This window comes from Bombina bombina, chromosome 1 (genome assembly GCF_027579735.1).
Source record: "Bombina bombina isolate aBomBom1 chromosome 1, aBomBom1.pri, whole genome shotgun sequence".
Lineage (NCBI taxonomy): Eukaryota > Metazoa > Chordata > Amphibia > Anura > Bombinatoridae > Bombina > Bombina bombina.
Genome location: NC_069499.1, coordinates 1485785721 through 1485799665, shown reverse-complemented (window position 1 = coordinate 1485799665; position 13945 = coordinate 1485785721).

Genomic DNA, 13945 nt, shown 5'->3' with positions numbered 1-13945 from the left:
AGCTAAAGTACAAAAAATAAAAAAGAACTAAGTTACAAAAAATAAAAAAATATTTACAAACATAAGAAAAATATTACAACAATTTTAAACTAATTACACCTACTCTAAGCCCCCTAATAAAATAACAAAGACCCCCAAAATAAAAAATTCCCTACCCTATTCTAAATTAAAAAAGTTACAAGCTCTTTTACCTTACCAGCCCTGAACAGGGCCCTTTGCGGGGCATGCCCCAAGAATTTCAGCTCTTTTGCCTGTAAAAGAATAAATACAATACCCCCCCCCCAACATTACAACCCACCACCCACATACCCCTAATCTAACCCAAACCCCCCTTAAATAAACCTAACACTAAGCCCCTGAAGATCTTCCTACCTTGTCTTCACCATCCAGGTATCACCGATCCGTCCTGGCTCCAACATCTTCATCCAACCCAAGCGGGGGTTGGCGATCCATCATCCGGTGCTGAAGAGGTCCAGAAGAGGCTCCAAAGTCTTCCTCCTATCCGGCAAGAAGAGGACATCCGGACCGGCAAACATCTTCTCCAAGCGGCATCTTCGATCTTCTTCCATCCGGTGCGGAGCGGGTCCATCTTGAAGCAGGCGACGCGGATCCATCCTCTTCTTCCGTTGTCTCCCGACTAATGACAGTTCCTTTAAGGGACGTCATCCAAGATGGCGTCCCTCGAATTCCGATTGGCTGATAGGATTCTATCAGCCAATCGGAATTAAGGTAGGAATTTTCTGATTGGCTGATGGAATCAGCCAATCAGAATCAAGTTCAATCCGATTGGCTGATCCAATCAGCCAATCAGATTGAGCTCGCATTCTATTGGCTGATCGGAACAGCCAATAGAATGCGAGCTCAATCTGATTGGCTGATTGGATCAGCCAATCGGATTGAACTAGATTCTGATTGGCTGATTCCATCAGCCAATCAGAAAATTCCTACCTTAATTCCGATTGGCTGATAGAATCCTATCAGCCAATGAGAATTCGAGGGACGCCATCTTGGATGACGTCCCTTAAAGGAACAGTCATTCGTCGTTCAGTCGTCGGTCCGGATGGATGTTCCGCGCTGGAGGTCTTCAGGATCCTGCCGCTTCGCTCCGGATGGAAGACCATAGAAGATGCCGCCTGGATGATGACTTCAATCGGATGGAAGATCCTCTTCTGCCCCGCTTGGATGAAGACTTTGACCGGATCATGGACCTCTTCAGCCCCCCGCTTGGGCTTGGATCAGGACATCGGAGGAGCTCTTCAGGACGGATCGGTGAACCTGGATGGTGAAGACAAGGTAGGAAGATCTTCAGGGGCTTAGTGTTAGGTTTATTTAAGGGGGGTTTGGGTTAGATTAGGGGTATGTGGGTGGTGGGTTGTAATGTTGGGGGGGGGGTATTGTATTTATTCTTTTACAGGCAAAAGAGCTGAAATTCTTGGGGCATGCCCCGCAAAGGGCCCTGTTCAGGGCTGGTAAGGTAAAAGAGCTTGTAACTTTTTTTATTTAGAATAGGGTGGGAATTTTTTATTTTGGGGGTCTTTGTTATTTTATTAGGGGGCTTAGAGTAGGTGTAATTAGTTTAAAATTGTTGTAATATTTTTCTTATGTTTGTAAATATTTTTTTATTTTTTGTAACTTAGTTCTTTTTTATTTTTTGTACTTTAGCTAGTTTATTTAATTGTATTTATTTGTAGGAATTGTGTTTAATTAATTTATTGATAGTGTAGTGTTAGGTTAATTGTAGGTAATTGTAGGTAGTTTATTTAATTATTTTATTGATAGGGTAGTGTTAGGTTTAATTATATCTTAGGTTAGGATTTATTTTACAGGTAAATTTGTTATTATTTTAACTAGGTAACTATTAAATAGTTCTTAACTATTTAATAGCTATTGTACCTGGTTAAAATAATTACAAAGTTGCCTGTAAAATAAATATTAATCCTAAAATAGCTACAATGTAATTATTCGTTATATTGTAGCTATATTAGGGTTTATTTTACAGGTAAGTATTTAGCTTTAAATAGGAATCATTTATTTAATAAGAGTTAATTTATTTCGTTAGATGTAAATTATATTTAAGTTAGGGGGGTGTTAGTGTTAGGGTTAGACTTAGCTTTAGGGGTTAATACATTTATTAGAATAGCGGTGAGCTCCGGTCGTCAGATTAGGGGTTAATAATTGAAGTTTAGGGTTAGTGAGGCGGATTAGGGGTTAATAACTTTATTATAGTAGCGCTCAGGTCCGCTCGGCAGATTAGGGGTTAATAAGTGTAGGCAGGTGTCGGCGACGTTGTGGGGGGCAGATTAGGGGTTAATAAATATAACATAGGGGTCGGCGGTGTTAGGGGCAGCAGATTAGGGGTACATAGGGATAACGTAGGTTGCGGCGGTTTACGGAGCGGCAGATTAGGGTTTAAAAAAAAAATGCAGGGGTCAGCGATAGCGGGGACGGCAGATTAGGGGTTAATACGTGTAAGGGTAGGGGTGTTTAGACTCGGGGTACATGTTAGAGTGTTAGGTGCAGACGTAGGAAGTGTTTCCCCATAGGAAACAATGGGGCTGCGTTAGGAGCTGAACGCTGCTTTTTTGCAGGTGTTAGGTTTTTTTTCAGCTCAAACAGTTCCATTGTTTCCTATGGGAGAATCGTGCACGAGCACGTTTTTGAGGCTGGCCGCGTCCGTAAGCAACTCTGGTATCGAGAGTTGCATTTGCGGTACAAATGCTCTACGCTCCTTTTTTGGAGCCTAACGCAGCATTTGTTTGAACTCTCGATACCAGAGTTAAATTTATGGTGCGGCCAGAAAAAAACCCGCGGAGCGTTAACAGCCCTTCTACCGCCAAACTCCAAATCTAGGCCTTAGTTTGTTAGCAGGATGGCAATAGATTGATACAATATATGCTAGCCAAAGTCCTCACACAGAAACAAAACACCCTTCACTATGAAGTATATCAGATGCGTAAAATCTGCATTTAATCCAAACGGTATCATTGTATTAAGCTCAAAAATCCATTTAATTTCTAATTTTGATAATTAATTCTCCCTGTCAGATCCTTTCCAGTGGATGTTTAATTTTCTAATCCCTATAAGCTACTAGGATCTTTTCCATGTTTCTCCTTAAAGTGAAGGGCTACTGGATGTTTTTTAAATCCCTTTTTTATATTATAAATATAAAATATTATAAATATGTTTATATATTCTAGTTTTCAATAATCTAGTCGTTTTTCCTATGTAAAACAAATTACATTTACAAGATAACATATATATATAACAAATGTACTTTTGTCTAGTCAAAATTAAACTTTCATGATTCAGATAGAGCATGCAATTTTAAACAACTTTCTAATTTTCTACTTTTATCAAATTTTCTACGTTCTCTTAGTATCCCATTTTTGGTTCAGCACCTGGGTAGCGCTTTCTGATTGGTGTCTAAATGTAGCCAACAATCAGCAAGCGCTACCCAGGTGCTAAATAAAAAATGGGCCGGTTCCTAAGCTTACATTCAAATAAAGATACCAAGAGAACGAAGAAAAAATGATATTAGGAGTAAAATAGAAAGTTGCTTAAAATTGCATGCTCTATCTGAATCATGAAAGTTTGATTTTGACTAGACTATCCCTTTAACAGGCTGATTCAATATAAATATCAACGGGTCTATTTGCAAGTGAACAGTATGTACCCATATGGACATTAACATTTCGAAGAGAGATCAGGCAAAATTTCACAGGATGATCTGGAGTTTTACCTGGCTTTGATATAACTGTTTTATGGACCTCTAGCATTGTGGGTAGAAAAGGTCTTTCTGCAGAAATACTATTGAAAAGTGTATGAAGATACGGTTAAAGGATCTCCTCATGTTTGGAAATATTTATTAGTAAAGCAGTCAGGGATGAGGCTTTTACCCTGGTTAAAGGGGCACTGACCCCAAATTTTTTTCTTTCGTTATTCAGAAAGAGGATGCAATTTTAAGCAACTTTCTAATTTACTCCTATTATCACATTTTCTTCATTCGCTTGGTATGTTTATTTAAAAAGCTAGAATGTAAGTTTAGATGCCGGCCCATTTTTGGTGAACAAACTGGGTTGTCCTTGCTGATTGGACAGCACCAATAAACAAGTGCTGTCCATGGTACTGAACCAAAAATGTGCTGGCTTCTCAGCTTAGATTCCTTCTTTTTCAAATAAAGATAGCAAGAGAACGAAGAAAAATTGATAATAGGAGTAAATTAGAAAGTTGCTTAAAATTGCATGCTCTATCTGAATCATGAAGAAAAAAATTGTGATATATAGTCTCTCCAATCAGATTCCAATACTCCCAGAGACTCAGATGTATTAATGTTGTATAATCGACAATTATAAGAATGGAATTGAGACAATATATCTGGTGTGGTTTTTTTGCCAATTTATTTTGGGTGGTTTTAAGCTCATATACATATTTTTATTTTTATTATTTTGCTTAAAATGAACCTTTAATGACTCATATAGGCCATGCAATTTTAACCAACATTCCAATTTACTTTTTTCATCAAATTTGCTTTGTTCTTTTGGTATTCTTTGCTGAAAGCTAAACCTAGGTAGACTCAAACTGATTTCTAAACTGTTAAAAACAGCCTCCTATCTCAGTGCATTTTGACAGTTTGTCACAGTTAGACAGTGCTATTTCATGTGTGCCATATAGATAACATTATGCCCACTCACATGGAGTAATTTAAGAGCCTGCACTGATTGGCGAAAATGCAAGTCTGTGAAAAGAACTGAGATACAAGATAATCACACAGGTAAAAAGTGTATTAATATAACCGTCTTGGTTATGCAAAACTGGTGAATGGGTAATAAAGGGATTCTCTTTCTTTTTAAACAATAAACATTCTGGAGTAGACTGTCCCTTTAAGAAAATAATCTCTTTTAAAGCGGATACGTTGTATTCTTGCATTACATGCTGCACAGAGTTTATTTTCTATTGTATTATTGGGATCTACTTTGTGTTGATAATCTTATTGGGAGAGTGTGTTTGTAGACATAAGTTTTATTTCTACAATTACCAGAGAACTTTATTTTATGCTTTGTATGAATGTTTACAGACTCTCAGCCATCCACTGTTCTGCATAGTGCATTTTTTTAAGGTACAGATAGCGATAAGCTGTACTACGTGTGCTGTTGAAAATTAAAGCTGCACATTCAGTTGTCTCTGCTATGGACAAAAATCTCCAGGACTGGTCTGATTTTGTCCAGCTCTTCAATGTCTTCATTGATATGCAGTGCTTTATTTGATTATCGTTTGCTATCACTTTAAGCTCATGTCTTGATTAACTAATGACATAGAAAAGAGTATGAGCTCCGTTTAAGATGCTGATTCTGAATGTGGGAATACAGTTACCTTGTCTACCCTCCTTTCTTAAAGGGACAAAATTCCAATTTTTTATTTTCATGATTTAGAGAGAACATATCATTTTAAACAGCTTTCCAATTTACTTCTATTAACAAATTTGCTTCATTCTCTTGGCATCCTTTGTTGAAGTAGCAGAAATGCACTACTGGAAACTAGCTGATCACACTGGGTGAGCCAGTGAACCAATGATAAGCGTCATTTATGTGCATCTAGCTCCCAGTAATGCAGTCCTGCTCCTGAACCTATCTAGGTATGCTTTCAACAAATGATACCAAGAGAAAACAAGCTAATGTCCCTTTAAATAGGGTCCTATATCATTAACAGCACAAGGAAGTTAACCTTAAAACTTCCATGGTTCAGATAGAGCATGCAATTTTAAGAGACTTTTCAATTGACTCCTATTATCAAATATACTTTGTTCTCTAGGTCCTTTCTTAAAAAGCATTCCTAGGTATGCTCAGAAGCAGCAGTGCACTACTGGGAGCTAGCTGGTGATTGGTGAGTACCATCATAAATATACTGGTACATATTTGATTCCATGAAATTATGGCCTACAAATGTTGGGGTAAACTTGATTAAAATTGTTATAATTTCCTAATTTAGCACTGTATACAAGAACCATATACTAATAGAATCTTGAGAAATCATCTACTGAATTCTATGTTAATTAGTGTTTGTATATTATTATTAATAACTCTTCTCAGGACCTAGGGATAGGTATTTAGAGGCAGTATCTAAACAAAGTGGTGGAGCTGCCAGGGTTGGTGGGCTGCTAGCTGGACAGACTGACGATCTGACACTGACCAACAACTATAAGGAGAGGATAAATTCCAACTTGGTAATGTATGAAACTGGCTCCCCTAAAATGTTTATGTTCATATGATGTATGTTTTTGCGTTCATTTTAAAGGTCTTACTTTAAAGGGACAGTCAACACTAGAGATAACATTATCCGATATTTAAAAATTAAAAAAGAAGATCCGCCTGCACCATACCACTTTTGGATTCTGATTGGCTGATCATTTGAAGAAGAAGGTAGCTACGTAACGGTGGGGGGAGTTAGGCTGCCATATTTACATCATATTATAGAAGTTATCGACGATGATTATTAGGAGAAGCAAGTAGGCAAGACAAAAGGGGTATGGTGCAGGCGGATCTTCGTTTTTTATTTTTAAATATCGGATAATGTTATCTCGAGTGTTAACTGTCCCTTTAAGCAAGATTACAAGTCTCACTGCAAATAAGTTGGGAAAACACGTCCACGTTATGGCTTTTTCACATTTGGGGTTGAACAGCAATTACAAGTTGCAAAATAACTTATTATGAGCTCACGTTAAGCCGCGTAATGCAAACAGCCAAATTGCGTGCGCGTTCACATATTCCCCATAGAATTCAATGGAGAAGACAAATAGGGGAAAAAAAGCCCTTGAAAAGAGTACATGAAAATGTGAATATTTCATATTGCAAAAATAAAACGGAATATGTTCTATTTTTTGGACAGATATATCTATTTATAGCACAATATGTAAATGAATATATATATCTAGATATCTCGAGAACTATATGTGAATATCTCTTTGAAAATCTATCTGAGATATTGTTTAATGTGCATAAGATTGTAATGTAAAATATTTTCATTATCTCCATTGTTAAACATATAATACATATACTGTAAATGTTTCTTTGTATGTGTATGTATGTCAATGTAAAATCCCTGCGTCGGCTTTTTTTTTCAACACCCACGATCTCCTATCTTTGAGCCCTTTAGTGTGCAATATTTTTTTTTTAAATCTTTTTTATTAGACATTGTTAATATGAGTGTAACTGTACTGATTGTGAAATCATATTGCGCGAAAAAGTCATAACGCGCGACTTGTAATCTTGCTCTTTATTAGGTCAGGTGGGCTTATAAGTACTGGCTGACTTTTTTATATTCACAAATGTTCTTTATTTTTTTTTACCTGGTCTTATCTTTTCACATTTAGGGGCCGAATTATCAAGCTCCAAATCGTCTTAAGACTGCTCCTTAACTTGTCAGTTGCCTATGAGGCTGCGATCTGAAATCCCTGTGTGTCAAATGCGATCTGAAATCCGCCTGATCCTATACGATCGGGTTGATTGACACCCCATTCAATCGGCCGTTTTCCCGCGAATCTGCAGGGGGCGCCATTGCACAAACAGTTCTGGTGAACTGCTTGTGCAATGTTAAATGCTGATAGTGTATGCTGTCGGCATTCAGCGATGTCTGTCGGACATGATAAGCTACAGCGTATCATGTCGGACAGACATTGATAAATTTGCCCCTAAGTCTTGTTTAGCCAAGAATTTGGTAAATATCCACTGTCCTGGTTTACCACAATTTACCTGATCCTTATTGGCTTTGCTGAGAATTTAAAATAACAAAGAGTTTCTGTCTTCTGTTGTCAAGCTAACTGTCACTAATAAGAATGATTATGGAAATATCTTATGTGATCATTTTGCAGCTTGCAAAGAAACAACTTTGTAATATATTTTCATTATTTATTTTGCACCCTTTTCATTTAATTTAGCTCTGAAAATTGATCAATTTCTAACTCTCAGACTTTGAAATGTACCTGCTCACATATCAAGGCTAACCCTGCTACACATCCATCCCTAATTGACTTTAAAGGGATACTAAACCCAATTTTTTTCTTTCATGATTTGGATAGAGCATGCAATTTTAAGCAACTTTCTAGTTTACTCCTATTGTCAAATTTTCTTCATTCTCTTAATATCTTTATTTGAAAAGCAGGAATGAAAGCTTAGGAGCCGGCCCATTTTAGGTTCAGCACCTGGATAGCGCTTGCTGATTGGTGGCTAAATGTCTAAGCTTATAGGTGTAAACGTATTGTAGTGTTTAATTCGACCATTAATGATCACATTCCCTTAGAATCTAATTTATCAACAAAAATTTCCATAGCCTTTTTTTTTAAGAAAAAACATTTTTTCTTAAGCTTTATGATCGACCCCAATGTTAAGAATGTAGTTTGTATCTTTGGAATGTTTATTGATTGCATTGCTATTATTTAGTGCTGATTAATTTGATTCTGAATCTATAAAGATGTAACTCAACTAAAAGGGTTCAGGTCTGATAAGTGTTTTTATTAGCAAATTAAATATTTCAGAGTGTTATTACATTGCTAACATTACCCTGTTACAAACTTATTAAACCTTGTTAACATTAACATAATTATACAGATGTTCCATAATAAATCTTTTGTTCTAATACATAATATACTTTGTGGGTGCACTATTGAAATATAAAATAATAAAGCTACACACATATGCCTCACTTCATTGGCTAAGTGGGTTTAACTAGCTCCAATTAGCTGCTCTGAAGCTAACTTTACCTATGTGTTTAATCATTTCCCCCACTTTAGAGCACTTTCTTTTTTTTCTTTTTTTCTTTATTATATTTGTATTGGTAATATTTCAAAACATTACAGTATATATACAATACAACAACTCCATGTAAGAGACAGTGTTTGACAATGAGTGTTCATACGTTTGTTGTCTTTTGATAAAGTTGCAAATGTCCATGGTATATGGGAATCTTTGTTACTTATAGTTTGAATAACATTCTATATTAATATAATAAAGCGTGATAATACAGAAACATTAAGAAACTGCACTGTGTATCTCTATCGCTGAGTCATCAAGATGTAGTCTAGTCTTAACAATGGAAATAGGGGAGGGGGGAAGGGGAAAAAGGAAGGGTAAACTGGGTAAGGGAGAGCACATTTTTAACTTAAAGGGACACTGAAGCCAAAACATTTCTTTCATGATTCAGATAGAGCATGTAATTTTAAGCAACTTTCTAATTTACTCCTATTATCAAATTTTCTTCGTTCTCTTGCTATCTTTATTTGAAAAAGAAGGCATCTAAGCTAAGGAGCCAGCCAACTTTTGGTTCAGTACACTGGACAGCACGTGTTTATTGGTGGGTGAATTTATCCACCAATCAGCAAGAACAACCCAGGTTGTTCACCAAAAATGGGCCGGCATCTAAACTTACATTCTTGCTTTTCAAATAAATATACCAAGAGAATGAAGAAAATTGATAACAGGAGTAAATTAGAATGTTGCTTAAAATTCCATGCTCTATCTGAATCACAAAAGAAAAAATTTGCGTTCAGTGTCCCTTTAAAGATTAATTGGCCTAAGGATCATGATATCACATAAATATATATAGTTTTGGTATCAATTCCAGGTCTTATGTACCAATCACTCAAGGAAAGGGGAAGGGCACTTACATAATTTGGCTTATAAAATAAAGCGAGGGAATGGGAGAATAGAGACTGATGGCCACACCTCCCCGAACTAGACAGATTTTGAGAATTTATATTGCTCCCATAAAACCATCATATCATGATATATATATTCAAATTACCACTCTTGAAATAATAATATCTTTCTAAAATTAACAACTTGTTTACCAAAGAGTCCCAATTTGAGAGAGCGGGTATACGTGGTGTTTTCCAGTATTTGAGAATTAGCCTTTTCGCAACATTTATCATGAGTTGTACAAGGTTCCTCCTAATCTTACAAGTGATCTCTGAAAGATTATTAAATAAGTAGACTTCTGGTTTAAAATCAATCGAGAAATCTATTACCTTACAAATTACATTATGAATTTGTGTCCAAAACGGATTTAAGATATCACAGCTCCACCAAATGTGTAACATATTCCCTTTTTGGTTGCAACCTCTCCAACATTTATCACTGGTGTTGCCAAACATATGTTTCAATCTACTAGGTGTTAAATATCACCTAGTAATAACGTTTTTATTTGTTTCTAGGCAATATGAGGAATGTGCTGTCTTTGCAGTTGCAAAAAAACATTTATTCCACTGTTTAGGAGTTATATGTTGATTAGCTCTAAATTCCAACTACTAGGGTAATGTGGTAAATATGGGAGATTGGATTGTTGTATTTGTTTATACATTTTGGATATAATCCTTTTTTGTGATTGTATCAGGGTGCCAGGAATCAGACTGAGACGAGAAGTGCAAAAATAATCACACCTTTATTAATAGCAAAAAATAATAAAAAGTCCACAAGTCAAATAACAAGCCAGGAATCAAAACCAGAGCTGGTAGTCAGACGAGCTGAGTCAGGAGCCAAAGCGAATAGTAAGACAAGCCGGAATCAGGAACAAGGAAAACAGCAGAGTCAGGAACAAGCCAGGGATCAGGAACCAGGAAGGACGTCAGGCAGCCAGGTATTACACAGGAACTCTCACAAACAGGTCTGAGACAACGCAAAGGCAAAGCATACTGAACAGAGGCCCTTTAAATAATAAGTGATGACATCACAATTCTGAGACTGCATCCTGTCTCACATGGATGATGTACACCAGTCTGGCCATAAAAGGAAGTGCAGGAATTGAGCAGCATCCCCCACAATGCACCATAGTCAGGAAGAGAGGTGAGTAAAATGGCTGCCAGCAGCACATGGCAAACACAACAGGGAAAAAACCCTGACAGATTGTGGTCAAGACATAGAGATTCGAATGTGGTTAAAGGTCTAAGGAAGTCTCTCTGATTCTTGAGTCATTATATAATGACGTGTTTGATGATATGCAAACCATGAGGAAAAATCTAGGTATCCTGCCTCTTGTAGTGTTTCTCTAGGCTAGGGAGTAGTTTACCATCTTCAATGAGGTTGTGAATGGGGAGAAGGTTGTGAAAAGTTTGTGGTAAATCTTGTTTCAAAAAGCTCCAAGTGTCCCCCATCGCAAATTCCTTATTGAAAAGTAAGATGGTTAGGGGAGAGTAGGGGGAGGAAATATTTTTGCACTTGTTTTGGATGGAAGTCCATATTGATAGTGTTTCCTTAATGATAGGAAATGGGGCGGCCTTATTCAAAAGGGAAAGGGATGGGACCCAGTAGGCATTAGGTCCAGAATAACTGGACATATATCTTATACTATTTGATAAATTATCACTGTTGCACATACAAGGTACAGACTTACTGGCCAATAATTTATACAACTTGATAAGTTGTTATTTAAGTTAAAATATAATATAAAATGAGGATTTAATATTGTTTGGGGCGAGCACAGTTATTGGGTCTACAATTGTCAGAAAAGCTACAGGTGGAAAGTGCGAATAGGACAGGGAGTATTAAAACATATTCAGTTGGTAGTTCACGTCCTAGGCTGGTCCTGATAAAATACTTGAATTTCCAAGATAAGATAAACTTAATTAGGCAATATAGAAAGTTGCAAACAGTAAAGATAGGTACCAAGCAGATTTTTTTTATTTCAGTATTTTTCGGTGGAAACATCTACAAAAAGAAAGATAGTGGCACCATTGTTTACAAACTTAATAAATGCCGGAGTAAAGGCAAGTTTGAGATATCCGGCTAAAATAATAATTATAAGTACAGAGGGTACCATTACCTTGAATTCAATAGAGGTTAGAACTTTCTGCACAAAAAAACAATATTAATGTGTGAAAGCGAATGACCAAGATGGCTAGTCAGAAGACATACATTTTGTGGTGTGTTTTTTTTTTGTTTTTTGTTTTTTAATGTGCTAATGTGTTAAGATATTAATGTGTTTAATGTGTTTGTTAAGAGAGATAGAGAATACTCCCTCCCCCTCCTTTTTTTTTCTCTTGCCTTCCCCCTTCTTCCTCACACTAGAATAGATTAAATCTTTTTTTTTAAATAAATAGCTTTTAACAAGATTAATCCAATTCTAAACACAGTTTCATGGAATGTGGTGGAGGGGGGGGGGGGTAACCTCCCCTATTAAATGGGAAAAATGTTTTTAAAAGGCTTAAGGGCATAAACCAGATATACCCAAATTGAAAGTAAACTGGATTTCCGAGATTATAGCCACTCCTTGTAATAAAAAGGAAATGTGGTGTAGCTATACTTTTTAATACAAAAATTGTATATAACATCAAGAAACAAGAATTGGACCCATTAGGAAGGTATATGATTGTCCAGGTTGAAATAGATAGTAAAGTTTGGACCTTTTGCAATATATATGGGCGGAAAAAATTGGAGATGGAGTTCTGGTTAAAGATAAAGCACAAGTTAATACCATACTTACGGCAAAACTTAATAATGGCTGGAGATTTTAATCTGACTTTATACCCTGAAATGGATAGGTTTCTATTGAAAAAAAAAAGTTATTTTGTGAATATATCGAACTGTTTAAAGTAAAAGATATATGGCATCTGCAACACCCTGTTGAGCGCAGCTTTTCCTGCGAGTCAAAGGTCTATTGGAACTTCTCTAGAATATACATGTTTTTGATTGATGATAATCTGTTGGCATTAGATATAGATACACAATATAATAGTATCGGGTCATGCTATAATTAGCTTGAAGATTAGATCTAAATCAGACAGAAAGGTGAATTTGTTTAGATTCCCTGGATACATGGTAAATAATAAGGGATTCTCCAATTGGCTATCTGGAAGATGGAAAGAGTATTGCTCCATAAACAAGTCATATATCAACAAAATTGAAACCTTTTGGGAAGCAGGGAAAGCTGTCCTCAGAGGGGAAATAAAAGCATATATGATAAAAATGAAACGTAAAAGCAAGGCCAGGGAAATTAATTTAGCAAATCAACTGAGGAATTCATATGCTAGATATTTAAATAACCCAAATCTGAAAACATGGAAAAGTTATTCCCAAGCTAAATTATAAAGGGAAATGTTTTTGAAAGAGAAATGGTCAAGTGAAGATCTGAAGGTAAGAGCTTTTTTCCAAGGGTATCAGGGGATTTCAGCTAAGCATCTTGCAAAGATTACTAAGTTCAGGAAAAATAATAATATGATTGCGTTAATTAAAGATGGTAATAAAGTATAAACCCAAACGACAGAGATTAGCGAAGCCTTTTATACATTTTATCAAGAATTATAATGAAGAGAAAGGGAAATTCTGGTAAAAGATAAAAGTACCACAAATCACACATGAGGATATGCAGCAAATTCATTCTGAAATTTCAGAAGAGGAGATAAAAAGGGCAATAAATAAAGCAAAATCAAATAAAGCCCCAGGGCCAGATGGCCTGTCTGCTGAGTTCTTTAAAATTACTATGGACGAAGTTGTGGATATATTAGCTAAGGCATTATTTATAAAAATTAATTAAATTCACCATACTTTTCTGATTCAATGATTTCATTAATTCATAAAAAGGTAAAAATCCGGAAGAATTTGGTTCATATCACCCAATATCTTTGTTAAATCATGATTAGAAAATCCTGATGTCTATTTTGTCCGAAAGACTCAAAAAGGTAATTGGTGAATTGATCCATAAAGATCAGACTTGTTTCATTCCGGGCAGAAACCCGGTACGTAATATGTGCAGTGTCCTGATATGGTTAGATCATTATTTTAAAATAATCCAAGATGTCAATAAAAATCTTAAGTCTGATGTAGTAATTTTGACATTCGATTGTATGGGATCACTTGTTCACAACACTTAGTAAGTTTGGGTTTTCCGGCAACCTGGTTAATTTGATTAAATTGATATATAATAAACCAAGATCCCAATTAATGGTCAATGGCGAATTATCACA